The sequence below is a fragment of the Panthera onca genome, chromosome C2 (genome assembly GCF_046562875.1).
Source record: "Panthera onca isolate mPanOnc1 chromosome C2, mPanOnc1 haplotype 2, whole genome shotgun sequence".
Classification (NCBI taxonomy): Eukaryota; Metazoa; Chordata; class Mammalia; order Carnivora; family Felidae; genus Panthera; species Panthera onca.
Genome location: NC_138347.1, coordinates 124,526,976 through 124,542,296, shown reverse-complemented (window position 1 = coordinate 124,542,296; position 15,321 = coordinate 124,526,976). Strand labels below are relative to the sequence as shown.

General features: G+C 40.0%; 1 protein-coding gene and 1 non-coding gene across 6 annotated transcripts in view; both read right to left on the bottom strand.

The window, feature by feature from the left end:
* PIK3CB (phosphatidylinositol-4,5-bisphosphate 3-kinase catalytic subunit beta) overlaps positions 1-11,307 on the bottom strand; it is a 189,108-nt gene extending 177,801 nt beyond the window's left edge. The window contains exon 1 of one of the 5 annotated variants that reach the window (XM_078432300.2): positions 11,145-11,307. The gene's annotated coding sequence lies outside the window, so the exon portion shown is untranslated. The other 4 variants (XM_078432302.2, XM_078432307.2, XM_078432306.2 and 1 more) reach the window with 4 other exon arrangements.
* LOC132684490 (small nucleolar RNA U13) lies at positions 3,118-3,221 on the bottom strand. Its single transcript, XR_009612700.1, has one exon. It is a non-coding gene; the product is annotated as a small nucleolar RNA U13 (small nucleolar RNA).
* Positions 11,308-15,321: the final 4,014 nt, after the last annotated feature.

The window sequence follows — 15,321 nt, the reverse complement described above, 5'->3', positions numbered from 1 at the left end:
ACGCGATTCCAAGTCTTCATGTGTCATACCTAAGAAATAATGATTGTATCTAAAGATTCAGTTCAAAGATGTTCACTATAAGGTTATTCATAACAGCAAAGTAAGTTTAATCTTATCTAATTAAGCTTTTGTTGAATACTTTTGTTATTAAATTGTATTACATCCATGTGGCAGTAGAATTTTAAACTTTTTTTAATAAATGTTTACTCCTTTTTGAGACAGAACACGCAACTGAGTGGGGGAGGGAGAGGTGGGGGACAGAGCATCCAAAGTGGGCTCCATGCCAACAAGAGGGGCACCAACTCACAAACTGAGCATCCCCTTCTATGTGTCTGAATACTATTAATGATAGATATAATGTTCATGCTCACATTCTTTTCTCATGTGAATGTGGGGGAGGGGGGAGGCCAAACAGCACAAATGTAATGCTTATCTATTCATTTTTTTAATTAAAGGATTAATAACTGTAATCTACTGGTTCATTTATTCAAAAGTAAATTCATGAAACAAAAGTAAATTTATGTCTACCTTCCTCTATTCCCAACACTTTAGGATCCAGTTTAGCAAGATGTTTCAATATAGCACCCAACAAATTACCTAGGCAGGAGAGGAAAAAATACTTCAGAGTTTTCGTATTTGAAAATTCTGTAAAGATGATCTACACCCACTTACTAGAACATCTAATAATACCAGATCATACATTAAGCATTTTTGTTAGCTACATATATATAACAAAGCATAAAACCACAGGTTTCTTTTTTTTTCTCTTCTTTTTTTTTAAGAGAAAGAAAGAGATCATGAGGAGGGGGAAAAGTCGGGGAGAGGGCAAAAGAGAGAGAGAATATCTTACACAGGCTCCATGCTCAGCACGGAGCACAATGCGGGGCTGGATCCCACAACCTTGGGATCAAGACCTGAGCCAAAACCAAGAATCAATGCTCAACCCAATGAGCCATCTAAGCACCCCTAAAACCACATACTTTCTAACTATAAAGCCAAGGCAAAAGCAAAGCTTTTTATACATTCAAAACAAAGGCATACTACATCAAATAATTTGGTTTTTTTTTAACGTTTATTTATTTATTTTCAGAGAGATAAACAAGAGAGCAAGAATAGGAGAGGAGCAGAGAAACAGGGAGAGAATCCTAGGCAGATTCTGCACTGCCAGCTGGGGAGTCCAACACAGGGCTCAATCATGACCTGAGCTGAAATCAAGAGTCTGACGCTTAACCAACTGAGCTATCCAGGAGCCCCAATTTTTTAACTCATAACTCGTACAATAAAACTAGGCTATATCTATATCAAGTTATTTAAGAGTAGTTAGAAAAAGAAAGTTAATGGTTGAGAGGTGAGTGGGGGGATAAGTAAAATAAATGGATTAAAAGACACAAACTTCTAGTTATAAAATAAATCAAGGAGGTGAAAAATGTAGCATATGGAATACAATCAATAATACTGTAATAACATTGCTTGGTGACAGATGGAGACTATACTTATCATGGTGAGCAATGAGTAATGTATTAAACTGCTGAATACATATATATATATACACACACACACACCTGAAACTAATACTTCAATTAAAAAAAAAGGTTAAAGGTTCAATGAACAGAAAATTGCATCCTGTTTCCAAATACTACACAGGTAGTGTAAGATGAAGGTGGCGATTATTATACTAAAAAAAACACAACACTTTAAACTTATATAGTATCTTTTAACCTTCCTCTGAAGGGCCTAAAAAATAAAGAACTGTATGATGCAATCAGTTAAAAACATAAATTCTAGGGGCACCTGGCTGGCTCAGCCGGTGGAACAAAACACTCTTGCTCAGGGTTGTAAGTTCAAGCTTCATGTTGGGTATAGAGAGTACTTAAAAATAAAATCTTAAAAAGAAAGAAAGAAAGGAGGAAAGAAAGAAAGAAAGAAAGAAAGAAAGAAAGAAAGAAAGAAAATACACGTAAATTCTAGAGTCAGATCTGAGTTTGAAACCTGACTTTTCCTCAACTATGTGATGCTTGGCATGTTAACATCCCCCAAAGCTTCAGTTTCCTTATCTCTTAAGCAAGGATATCATCACTACCTTCATTTCAAGTTTATGAAGATAAAATCTAGGAAGGCCACTAAGCATAACATGGCATGTAAGTAAGCATACAATAAATGTTAACTACTATTATAGTCTAATCCCATACAGTAAGCACAAAGAGCAAGTTCTTTTTTTTTTTCTTCTCCCCTTATTTTCTGAATTTCATATGGTACAAAAGGTATTACATACTTGAACATATTCAAATAGAAGGTTCTTTCCATTCTTTGGGCCAACCTTCCTTCAGAGGCAAAAGAGCGGTTTTTCTAACGGGCTATATTGACAGCCACAACTTTAAATGACAAAAAATGATATAAAATAAAAGGAGGGGCACCTGGCTGGAGCAATTGGTGAAGCATGTGACACATGATTTCCAGGTTGTAAATCGAGCCTCACATTGAGCTTGAGATTACTTTAAAAAGAAAAAAAGAAAGAAAGAAAGAAAGAAAGAAAGAAAGAAGAAAAAAAGAAAAGAAAGGAAGAAAGAGAAAAAGAAAGGAAATAGGTGACAATATACAGAATTAAAGAAATCATAAATTCTTCACAAGTTAAGGATGAAATCATTGCTGCTGGTTGATATGGCATACATAGCTACCATACACACACACACAGTAGACATTTCTTGTAGGTAGAATCAGGACCTAAAACCCAGAACAATACCAATTACTTAGGAAAAATATTAATAATGAAATGGTGGGTAAAGTATACTAAGACTTAAGACAACCAATGATTTTCAATGAAAATGTGAAAGTTTCCTAACCACCAAAAAAAAAAAAGCACCCCAAAATAATTTCAATTGATCACCACCTTGTCAAAACCAACTATCATCTATCTACTCCTATGGATGTTTCCTTAGGCTCTCTAGGAAAAAATAAACATATTAAGAGAATCCCAGATGGTTGTCCCCCAGGACACCCCTCCCCCAAAAAAACTACCTATAATGAATCTCAATTAAGGGGAATTATATATATATACACACACACACACACATATATATATATCTAGCTGATAAATATGGAACCTTTTTTTTTCCCCTATGTCAGACAGGCAATGTGCCAAGGTCGTAACAAGGTTTAAGGGAGGCACATATCACACAACAGCATGAACACCCAATCATCATGCTTATGAACTACAAGAGGATCAGAAACCTAACTTTTTTAAAATATACAACTGGAGAGGTAAGTTTTAGCTAACAAATTATAATTTTTGTTCAGATAACATAACAGCAGCAATTTGTAATGATTTATAAACACTGCTTTTATTAGTATATAAATACAAGACCTACACTAAATTGGTAGTTCAAGAGTACAAAATTTTAGGCAGCTATTACCTGCCCATGGGCCCTGTCCTCATGCTTTAATAACACATTTTTGCACCAAAAAAAAAAAAAAATACACAATTTTAACTGACCATATTTCAACGATTTAATAGAAATTAATTACTGTGTAAGTAACTTGTCAGAGGTAGTAGTAAGTGGTCTGGCTACAAAAACTGAGCATCTCGGGGCGCCTGGATGGCTCAGTCCGTTAAGCATCCCACTCTTAGTTTCGGCTCAGGTCATGATCTCATGGTTTGTTGACTCTAAGTCCTGTTATCAGGCTCCGCACTGACTGTGGGGAGCCTGCTTGGAATTCTCTTTCTCCCTCTCTCTCTGCCCCTCCCCTGCTCTTGCCCGAGCTCTCTCTCTCTCAAAATAAACTCAAAAAAAAAAAAAGAGAGAGAGAGACAATCTCTATTTCAAACTGCAGTTTTTCAGTTTAATTCCTCTGAAAATTGTTGAAAATTTAAATTTTTAAATAAACATTAAAGAAAACTTCAAATTGCATTAAACTTATAATTCTCATGGTCTGAAGTACTCATTATTTAAATCATGAAAGCTCAATCATTTAAACTAGTAAGGAGCAAATGTCTCAAAATGGAGTTTGCCCTTTTGTTGACAGTCACCTCAAATTTCTTCCAGTGGCTCAGCAGGTAAGGAATTCATGGAATTCAGGTCTTCGAGGTCTAGTAAGCACTGTGGTTAAACCACCCAGTCAACACCAAATTATGTAGGGCAAAGCCTGTTCATTATCTAATTCCTTTGACCCCTCCCATCCTTTCCCTACTTCACAATTGCCAATACTTCTATATGGTAGGAGATAGATACGAAATTAGTAAATATTACAGTTATTAGAAATGCAAGGAAAAACTATCGTCAGGAATGTGGTTAAACTGCAGTTTAAATAAAGCTTCTGGATTACTCATGGATTTCTTTTAATCCACATAATCCTTCTCCTGAAGGCATGGATAATCAGGATCGCATTTCCCCTGAAGACAAGTAAGCATTTGCCTGGTGGTCTCCCAAGTGATTCCAGCACCAGGGGAGGACAGGCTAGAGTCAGGAACAAGCATGTCAGTTCTTCCTAGCTTGCACCAGAGGACTGTGAGTTGCAGACCTGGCTCTAGCAATACCACAACAGAGAGGATGGTCCAGCAGTAAATACACCCAGTTAAAAGGGCAATGATAACCTCAAGCTAACTGCTTTGAATACTGCAGGAAATGAGGAGGTATGCATTCTTGGCGAAGAGGTAGGGGAAAACAGATCCTGAAGCCAGGATTCAGGGTAAGGATTTGTGAATTTTGTAAGGAAATGATGAAGTTTCTACATTATTAACTGCTTTAGGTTGAAACTAATATATATAAGATAAATGAAAGCTACATTTGCAACACACCATAGTTATACAGATAGCATATCCTCCCTTCAATCCCTAGGAAAGTTGAATGGTTAAAAACAACTTTAAGTGCTAGGAAAAAATAGGCTAGCAGAAAGTGACAATGCTAGAGAGAAGTTAGGAAGAAAAACTGAGACTTCATAACATAATCCTTGGCAAAATTAATCTCTAGCTAACCCTGCAAGAGCAGTAAATGGGAAGTCTAGATTTACCAGAGAGATGAATCCATTATTATCACAGACTTAGCCTCCAAATTCTCTTAGATGGTCCTTTATAGAAGCTGACATTATGGGATTCACCTCACTTGACAGTTTTCAGAAGTTATACAGTAATTTTTTAATTTAAAGCCTTTATAAACATTCCTTCATCTACAAGGGTAATTAGTTTATTGCATGTTGAAGACTGGAATTATCTCATTTATATTTCCAAAAGAAAACCAACAATTAGGGTGATCAGTTATCTACTCATTCTAGTTCTAACATATTCTAGCCATGAAAAATTTTCTCTTTAAAACACAAATAAGGGCACCTGGGTGGCTCAGTTAAGCATCTGACTTCGGCTCAGGTCATGATCTCATGGTTCATGGGTTTGAGACCTGGGTCAGGCTTCATGCTGACAGCTCAGAGCCTGGAGCCTGCTTCAGAGCCTGCTTTGAATTCTGTGTTTCCCTCTCTTTCTGCCCCTCCCCAACTCACCCTCTGTCTCTCTCTCTCTCAAAAATGAATAAATATTTTTACAAATAAATAAAATGAATCCAAGTGCTCAGAATGAGAAGGGAGAGGACTACAAAGGAGTAACACAAGGGAATTCTTTGAGGTGTTGGAATTGTTCTGTATACTGTTAGTGGTGGCTATGATTACAAAAATCTATGCGTGTGTTAAAACTCAGGATGGGAGCGCCTGAGTGGCTCAGTTGGTTAAGCATCTGACTCTTGATTTTGGCTCAGGTCACGATTTCAGGGTTTGTGAGATTTGAACCCCATGTTAAGCTCTGCACTGACAACATGGAGCCTGCTTGGGATTCTCTCTCTCCCTCTCTCCCTGCTCCTCCCTGGCTCATACTCTCTCTCCCTCAAAATAAATAAATAAACATTTAATAATAATAAAAAAAAAAAACCAACCCAGGACTGTATATGAAAAAAATTGAGTTTTGACAAACCAAAGAAACAGACTTAACTACGGAGAACAAACTGATGGTCGCCAGAGGAGCAGTGGGTGGATGATGGGTGAAATTAGGTGATAGGCAATAAAGATTATACTTATCACAATGAGCACTGAGTAATGAATACAATTGTTGAATCATTTACACCGTATACCTAAAACTAATACACTGTACATTAACTGTACTGAAAACATTTTTAATTAATTTTAAAAATTAGAGTTTTACTGTATATAAAATTTTTTAAATTCAATGTCATCCTCTTTTAGAAATGTCTTTTTATCAAAATCTCTTTGGCCATCTAAAAAAATAGGGGCACCTGAGTGGCTCAGTCGGTTGAGTGTCCGACTCTTGATTTTGGTTCAGGTCATGATCCTAGGGTCCTGGAATCCAGCCCCATGTCTGCCTCCATGCTGATTGTGGATAATATAATAATAATTAATTTTAATATTTAAAAATATTTATCTAAAAGTGTATTATATATTTACTGTACATCATATATTATACAAAAATTATATATTTATATGAAATTTATATAAAAAGTTTTTATTTAATGAATAATAAACAAGTCTATTGAAAAAGAAAGGTCTAAATTAGAGACACAATCTGCATTATCAGAGCAACTAGAACAAACACACTATACACACCCAACCACACATCTAATCCCTTTCATTTTTCTCTCTCTCAACTAGAAGCTTGTGACTCAGAACTATTTAACCTGGAGATAACATAAAGGCTACTATGGATCTATGGTAGAACAACAACTTAAAAAGGAAGTGCCCCAGTCTGGAGCCAGTCTAAAGAGAAAGCTGGACCCAATGGCTAGAAAATGTAGGCAGAAAGACCTTGACTAGGAGAAGAAAGGCCTCTTCAAGAAAAGGATAGTTTCCTCTCACAAAGCATTACAGCAGCAGACATTAAACTACTGAAGGCTCACAGGTACTCCTTAGAAAAAAAGCCCATACCAATCAGGGAATGAAGAGTGAGGAGAGGGAAAAAATCCAAGTGACAAAATCTGGGGAGGGCAGTGAGAGGTAAGAGGAGTGATAAGGGAAGTTGTCTCACACCAGCCAAAAAAACTGATGATATTCTCACCTATCTTCCTTTTCTTCTTCTCTTTCACTAAACGTTAAGTCAATATTATTCTTCTAATCTAAGCTTTTCTCCTCCAACATATTTTTTCTCTATTTCTACTTTCACAATGGAATTATACACTCTTTTTTAATTTTTTTTTTTTTTTTAATAAGAGAGTTCAAGTGGGGGAAAGGCAGAGAGAGAGGGAGAGAGAGACAGAATCCCATGCTTTAAAAATAAAATCCTGAAAAAAAAGAAAGAAAGAAACCAAATGGTAAGAATTTATCCCCAAGACATGATAATTCCAAATCAAATGGTTGAGAAGATGGATACACACATACACATGCGCACACACGCACACACACACACACACAGAGGAGCAGGGGTCTCCGTTTTTGTTTTTGTTTTTTTAAATAGTGTAATTGAAATAAACACACCTGCTCTCTGCAAACATCCCAACTGCTACCCTATCGGATTTGGTATGCAATACTAAATGAAAGTACCACATTCTAGAACCAATCTCCTCCAGTCAAGACCAAAATTCAATGTCTCAAAAGAACAACACAAGCCTGGAAAACCTGTTTGGTCCCTTATTTACAAAAATACTAATGAACCAGTACACAATGAATAAAAATCACATTTGTTGTTATTAGTGGCTTAATGTCTAGCCTCTTCAGGAGGTACAGCACCCCTTAACCAAGACTGAGGAATAAGGATGCCTAACAGAATACCTCTAGGCCCTCTGATTACTTCCTTATTTGCACAAATCTGGGACCAAAAAGAATAAGTTTGTTCAACACACGTTGAACTTATAATCAAAAGACTGACTTATTTCGTTCACACATTCATTCATTCAACATTAATTAAATGTTTTAGGCACTGCTCTGGTTACCAAGAATACCAATATATATTGAAGACAGACAAGATCCTGGCCCTCAGAGAGTTTAGAGTATGCCGAAGGGGAAAAACCCATAACAAATAAATAAGTAAACAAGCAAGATAATAGCAGATAATGCAAGTAAAGAGTATGGATTTACTTCTTAGTGTAATAAGCCACTGAAGCAGGAAAGTGAGTAAAGATCACTCTGATCACTATTTGAAACAGGAAAGCAAGACCAGAGGCAAGAGACCAGGTAAGAAGCTACTGCCCAAGAAGAAATGGGTTGGTGGCAATAAAAACAAAGAAGTAAATATACCTGAAATGTATTTTGGAGGTAAAATTGACAGGGTTTGCTGAAGGACTGATTATGTGGGGAATGGAGGCGCAGTGAGGCAAAGGGATGAATTAAGAATGACCACCAGATATTTCACTTAACAAGGGTGGAGAAGGAGGGCAGAGGGGTGCTGAGGAAGGAAAAGGCTGAGAAACAAATCAAGAGCTCCACTCTGAACGTGTTCAGTTTTGGATGCCTAAAGGCAAATGGAGTGAAGATACCACAAAGGCAGTAAAAGAAATCTAAAGTTAAAGTTCAGGACTGGAGATAAAAATCTGAGCGTCGGGCACCTGGGTGGCTAGTCAGTTGAGAGTCCAACTCTTGATTTCAGCTCAGATCACGATCTCACAGTTTGTGAGATCGAACCCCACATCAGGCTCTGCTCTGATAGCACGGAGCCTGCTTGGGATTCTGTCTCTCCCACTCCCCTCACCACACTCTTGCTCGCTGTCTCAAAATAAATAAACCTTTTAAAAAATCTGAACGTCAACAGCACATGGACAGTGGACATGATGAGATCACCTGGAGAGAGCACAGGTAGAAAAAAAGTAGAGGGAACATAGTGATATTGTTAATAGTACTGTATGGCAACAGATGGTAGCCACACTTGTGGTGAGCACAGCATTATGTAATGTACACGCTTGTTGAATCACTATGTGGTATACCTGAAATTAATGTAACACCGTGTGTTAACTACACTCAAAAAAAAAATTTTTAAGAAAAGAAAAAAGTAGAGGGGATGGGGCACTGGGCTGGCTTAGGCAGCAGAGCATGTGACTCCTGATCTTGGGGTTGTGAGTTCAAACCCTGCATTGGGCACAGATCTTATTTTAAAAAAAGTTTTTTTTTAAGTTGAGGGAATGGCTTGGAAGTGCTAAGGCATTAGGATGTTTTGAATTCAGGGAGAAGGAAAAATCAACAAAAGAGAGAAAGGGAGTGAAGAGAAGGAAACCATAAAAGTGCAGTATCCTGGAAGGTTCTTCTATATAATGTGATTCACTAGTCCATCACCACCCTCCCAAACCTTGTGACACACACCCACTCAAACTCTATAAATAAAAAGACTAAGGCAAAACCAAAAAGACTGAGTGACATCCCCAAAGCCCCAGCTATTAGGGACCCAAGTCCAGGCCTAGAACGAAGCAAGATGGGACTTCTGACCCCTAGCCTTTTCAGCAGCTAGCATAGTACTGCTTCTACTGTCAGGTTCACCAATCTAAAGTGAGGCAAGAGGAAAAATCACAATTTAGGAAGAACGTATCTTAGATTACAAGGTCTAATTTTAATTTTTTTTCTGTGTATTTTGTTCACATTCAAAAATAAGTTGAATCAAAGTATCTGTGGATGAGTCTCTTTACAAAGTAGAAAACACAGTCAAGAGGTGCAAAATGGCAATAAATTAAAAGACAACTCAATTTTCTACACTTCTAAAAAACACCCTAAAGGTCAAAGATCCTCATCAGAGTATGAATCAGGGGTGTAAAACAAAGTTTTTTTGTTCTTAGTCATTTTTGCTTTAGTGAATACAATTTTCATTTTTAAAGCTTATGATTATTACTTGTTTCTACACTTGCCTTCTGAAACTAAGATCTTTATCCTGACCACTGTCTTATGCTACATTATCATGACTTAAACAGTTCTGCTTTTACCATAAAAACCTTACAGCGTTGCATAAAAATCCCCAAATGATTAATGAACTGCTGAGAATACTGACTCGGAGATGATTTTATTAGGAATCACATTTCCAAACATTCACTCAGTGCTTCAAAGTAAGTACTCATCTAATTTAATTATGATGACTTCACCAGACACTAACACTACCCACAATGATGTTTACAAAAGCACTTGTCACTCCCTTCGGATGTAGCAACGCAGAAAAATGAGTCTGTTTCCATATTCCTCGTGTGTTTATACTCTGTAACAAGTGACAGTTAAGTGTGACTTAAGATTATTTAAACTGCAAAGCACTTCCAGTTTGTGTCCCACCATTTTCTATCCTAAGCGAATCCTAAAATTCTTTCGGTCTTATTTCAACAATTGTCACTCAGCACCTGAGACAGGTAGCCCAAGTAAGCCTTAGCAAGAAAGAGACTACAAGATTCTAGTATGGGAAATAGAGGATTCTATTTTGGCCACTGTAAGAGAAAAGTCACCAATATTAGGCAATTTCAGTGGAGGTTACTGCAACACCAGAGCAGTCTGTAAATAAATGTGCCCCCAAACGTACACCCGCAGCCTGGAATCAGCAATGGCTAACGAGAAAAGATGCTGCACCAGGGTTGCTCCTAATAGCTTACCACTTACCGAGCGCTGGCTGATCGGTCATGCACATCATCCAGTCCTATCCTCAAAACAACCCTGTGAAGTACGTATTATTATTCCCATTAACAAATCGGGACACTTGGGCCCAAGGTCCCAGGGCTGGTCAGTGGAGGCGGTGGAATTTGAAAACACGACCGTACCCCAACAGCCCAGGATCCCCGCCCCTAAAATGCACTTCTACACAAAAAGGCACCTGAGGGTGGAGAAGCCGCGGGGACGTCCGCAAAGGCGGAGGAGAGACAGGGCGAGGGCGCCGCCTCTCCAGAAAGGGCCCTTCAGGAACGCCACCAAAAGCACCAGCGGCCGGGGCTACCGGTCGCGTCTCGGCCGCCCGGTGGCCAGGAAGCGCCGCTCACCTAAGAGAGCCCCGGGAGGGCCGCAGTGGAGCGAAGCGCCCCCGCAGGCCGGCGGGCGGGTGTCCTCCGCGACGGCAGGAAGCGCGCCGCGGGTACACAACTCGCCGGCGCCGCAGGCTGTGGCGGGCTAGAGCGCGCCGCCCGCCCGCGCGGGGGCACCTCACCCGCCGCCGCGACCGCGCCGCCACTCGGCTGCGCCGCATCCGGGTCCCGCGCCGCCGCTCTCACCTGCCCGGTGTTCCGCCGCCGCAGACTCCTAGCTCCGGTTACGCGGTCAGCAGCCCAGGCCACCGCGACAGTCCCGCTGAGGCACCCCCATCCCTGCCTCTCCCGGTCGCCTCCCGCCTGCCCCGCGCGGCGTTACACTGGCCCGCCACCCACAGCCATGGCCCGCTCTGCCGCCGCCGCCGCCGCCGCACCGACCGACGGAGCACGCGCGCGCCGCCGCCGTGCCCGCGCGCGCGCCCACCTCCCCGGCAGGCCTTCCAGCAGCCTTCGCCCCGCCCCGCGCGCTGCTCGGACCAATCCCCGGCCCCGCAGCGGCCGCCGCCAGACCTGCGGGACTGGCCCGGCAGGGCAGAGGGAGAGGCGGTGCTGCCGCCTAGTTCTCTCGGGCTCCCTGCCCTCCTGGGACGCTACTGCTCGCCGTTTCGGCTCCTCTTTGTGGCTTCTGGAAGACAGTGGGATTGGGGATCTCCAACAGGCCGCCTTCAGCAGAGAACCGCCACCTGCCCCGGCTTTCGTAGCCCCCTCCCGAGACACCCTCTGTTCTAGATTTCCTTGTTGGCCTTCGCTTCCCAGTCCCTCTCCCGAATTCCGTTCTGGAACTTTGAACTGACTCCTCGTTGACTGGGCGCAGCCCATCGCTTTTCCCCCTTCTTCTGTCACTCCACTTCTGGAGATGGAGTTGCTAGATTGGCTGCTTCACAGCTGGTTCTTCAAGTCCTGCTATATTAATGGTCATAAAAGCAGAAGTACAGCCTTCCAAGCCCAAGATTATTTTTTTGTGTGTTCATTTTTGCGACAGTAACAGCTAACATTTGTATGTAGTGCCTTATAGTTTACACAGCCCCCTTTGCTGTGTACCTTATCTCCTGTTATCTTTGGACCTCTACCAGGAAATTTTATAGACTTTCTTAGAGGCACACTTCAATTTCACTTACTGAAAAGCTAAAATCTTAACTTATTGTAAAGCTACTATATCGTAGAGTTATTTTAACTTTTGCTGCTATAATAGCTCAAGCAAATATTTGAGTAACCGAGGATGGAATCTAGAAGTAGAACCTACTATAAAGCAAAGATGGCAAACAGGCCAGTGGTAAAACAGTAGTTTGATAAATTATCCTAGTTTAATTGAATATTTATAATACATCAAAGCTAGAACCATACCACATTCAAAAATAAATTCCAGAAGAATTAAAGATATAAAAATATACAAAACAGGGGCGCCTGGCTGGTTCAGCTGGAAGAGCATGCAACTCTTGATCTGGGGGTCATGAGTTAGAGCCCCACTTTGGGGGTAGAGATTACTTAAATAAATATTTTACATATATATGTATATATATATGTGAAACAAACACTTAGAGGGAATTTTTTAAAGAATAGTGATATGACATTTATTTCGTGAGGGGGAAATTTTAAGCCAGACAGGAAGCCCAAAATCATTAAAGAAAAAAATTGTCTACATAAAAAAGTTTTGCATGACATCACAATGACAAGACAAATTAAAGAAAAATGGAATAAAACAACAAAATGTATGGCAGACAGGGGCACCTTGATGGCTCAGTTGGTTAAATGTCTATCTCTTGGTTTCAGCTCAGGTCATGATCTCACAGTTTGTTATGTTGAGCCCTGCATCCAGCTCTTTGCTGACAGTACAGAGCCTGTTTGGGATTCTCTCTCTCCTTCTCTCTCACTCTGCACCCCACCCCCTGCCCTTGCTTTCAAAATAAATAAACTTAAAAAAATAACTTTTAAAAAAATGGGAAACACATTGTATCTCTAACATACATATCTCTATGTATCAGAAACATAAGAGTTTCTAAAAATGGATTTTTTTTAAGTAAGCTCTCCTGCCCAAGATGGGGCTTGAACTCACAACCCAGAAAGCAGCAGTCACATACTCTACCAAATGAGCCAGCCACATGCCCCTATAAATGGATTTTTTTTTAAAGCCAGCTGGATCAATGTTATAAAAATATAGGCAAGGTATACAAGCAGGCAATTAATGGAAGAGAAAATCCGAGTGGTCCATTAAAAAGATGCTTATTTCACTAATAGTTATGGAAAAACATTAAAGCAATAATCAATTTTCCCTCATTAGACTGGCAAACATTAACAAAAGCAATCAATGATACCTGGGGAAAGGAGCCCTGGTACACCTCTGATAGAAGTATAACAGCTGCAAACTTTCTAGAAGTAACCTGGGAATATTTATTAACCTTTAAAATACACACACTTGCCAATTGACCAAAAAATACATTAACTCTGCCCTATGGAAAAGCTAAAGAAAATATCCATAAGGATATACACAAGAATGCTGCAATGGGTTGAATGTTGACCCTTCTACAGATATATCCACCCAAAACCTGTGAACATAGCCTTATTTGGAAAAAAGGATCTTTACACATGTAATTAAGTTAAGGATCTTGAAATGAGATCATGTTAGAATTAGGATGGGCCCTATATCCAATGACAAGTGTCCTTGTAAGGGAAAGGCCGAAGGAGATTTGAGATACAGAGACACAGAGACAAAGGTGATGTGAACGATGAGGCAGGGAGAAAAAAAAAATGAGGCAGAGATGGGAATGATGCATCTACAAGCCAAAGAATGCCAAGGATCACTGGCAGCTACCAGAAGCTGGAAGAGGGGCATAGAACAAATTCTCCTTCAGAGTGTCCAGAAGGAAACAACCCTGCCAATTCCTTTATTTCAGCCTTGTAGACTTAGGAATTATGAGAGAATAACTTTCTGTTTTAAGTCCTCCAGTTTGTGATAATTTGTTAAAGTAACCACAGGAACCTAAGACAGATGCTTATCATATTGTTTGTGGTGTGAAACAAACACAAACAAACTGGGAACAAGCTGATCGTCCATAGATAATGGGATCTATGAATCAGTTGTCCTGCCTCCATACTATGGAATATCATTCAATGATGAAAATGAGTTAGAACTATTTGTATTGACCCAGAGGGATGTCCAGATATATTGTTAAAGTCAAAAATGCAAATTATAGAGTGATAAAGAGTGGTATGATCCTTTTAGTTTATTTTTGACCATTTATATATGTTTATATGAATATAGAGAAAGGGGTGGAAGGAATTACAGTAGGCTGATCACATTGGATGCCTCAGAGGGCTGAAAGAGGAAGACTTGGGTGGGAGGGAGTTATCTTTTTTAATATGTGTAGATCTTTGAATTATCTTACTCATTTTTTTTTTAACTTGATTTAGTTATTTTGAGAGAGAGAGAGAGAGTGCATGCACAAGCAGGGGAGGGCAGAGAAACAGGGAGAAAGAGACAATCCCAAGCAGGCTCTGCACTGTCAATACAGAGCCCCACGCAGGGCTGGAATTCATGAACTTCAAGATCATGACCTGAGCCAAAACCAAGAATCAGTTGCTCAACCAACTGAGCCACCCAGGTGTCCCAAATTGTCTTACTTGTTATAACCAGTGTATGCATTAACTTATTCTTTTAATCCAATAAATAGTTTTACTTTATTTTTTTAAGTAAGCTCTATGCCAAACGTGGGACATGAACTCATGACCCCAAGGTCAAGAGTCACATGCTCTACTAATTGAACCAGCCAGGCACTTCTAGTAAACACAGTTTTAAAAGAAAAAACAATTTGTGACTAGTTCTTAAATTGTAGTTAAAGTTGTAAACACAGGCGTGCCTTGCTGTTTCAGTCAGAAGAGCATGCGACTCTTGATCTTGGGTGTGAGTTCAAGCCCCACACTGAGTGTAGAATTACTAAAAAAGATAAGTAAACTTTTCATAAATTTTTTTTAATTTTTTTTTTACATTTATTTATTTTTGAGAGACAGAGTGAGACAAAGTGAGAATGGGGGAGAGGCAGAGAGAGAAGGAGACACAGGATCAGCAGGCTCCAGGCTGTGGGCTGTCAGCACAGAGCCTGATGCAGGGCTTGAACCCACAGACTGTGAGATCATGACCTGAGTTGAAGTCAGATGCTCAACCGACTGAGCCACCCAGATGGCCCCCCTTTTATTTTTTTTAATTTTTTTTTTTACATTTTCATAAATTTTTTTAATGTTTGTTTACTTTTTTAAGAGAGAGACAGAGAACAAGAAGGGGAGGGGCAGAGAGAGAGGGAGACACAGAATGTGAAGCAGGCTCCAGGCTCTGAGCTGTCAGCACAGAGCCTGATGCAGGGCTTGA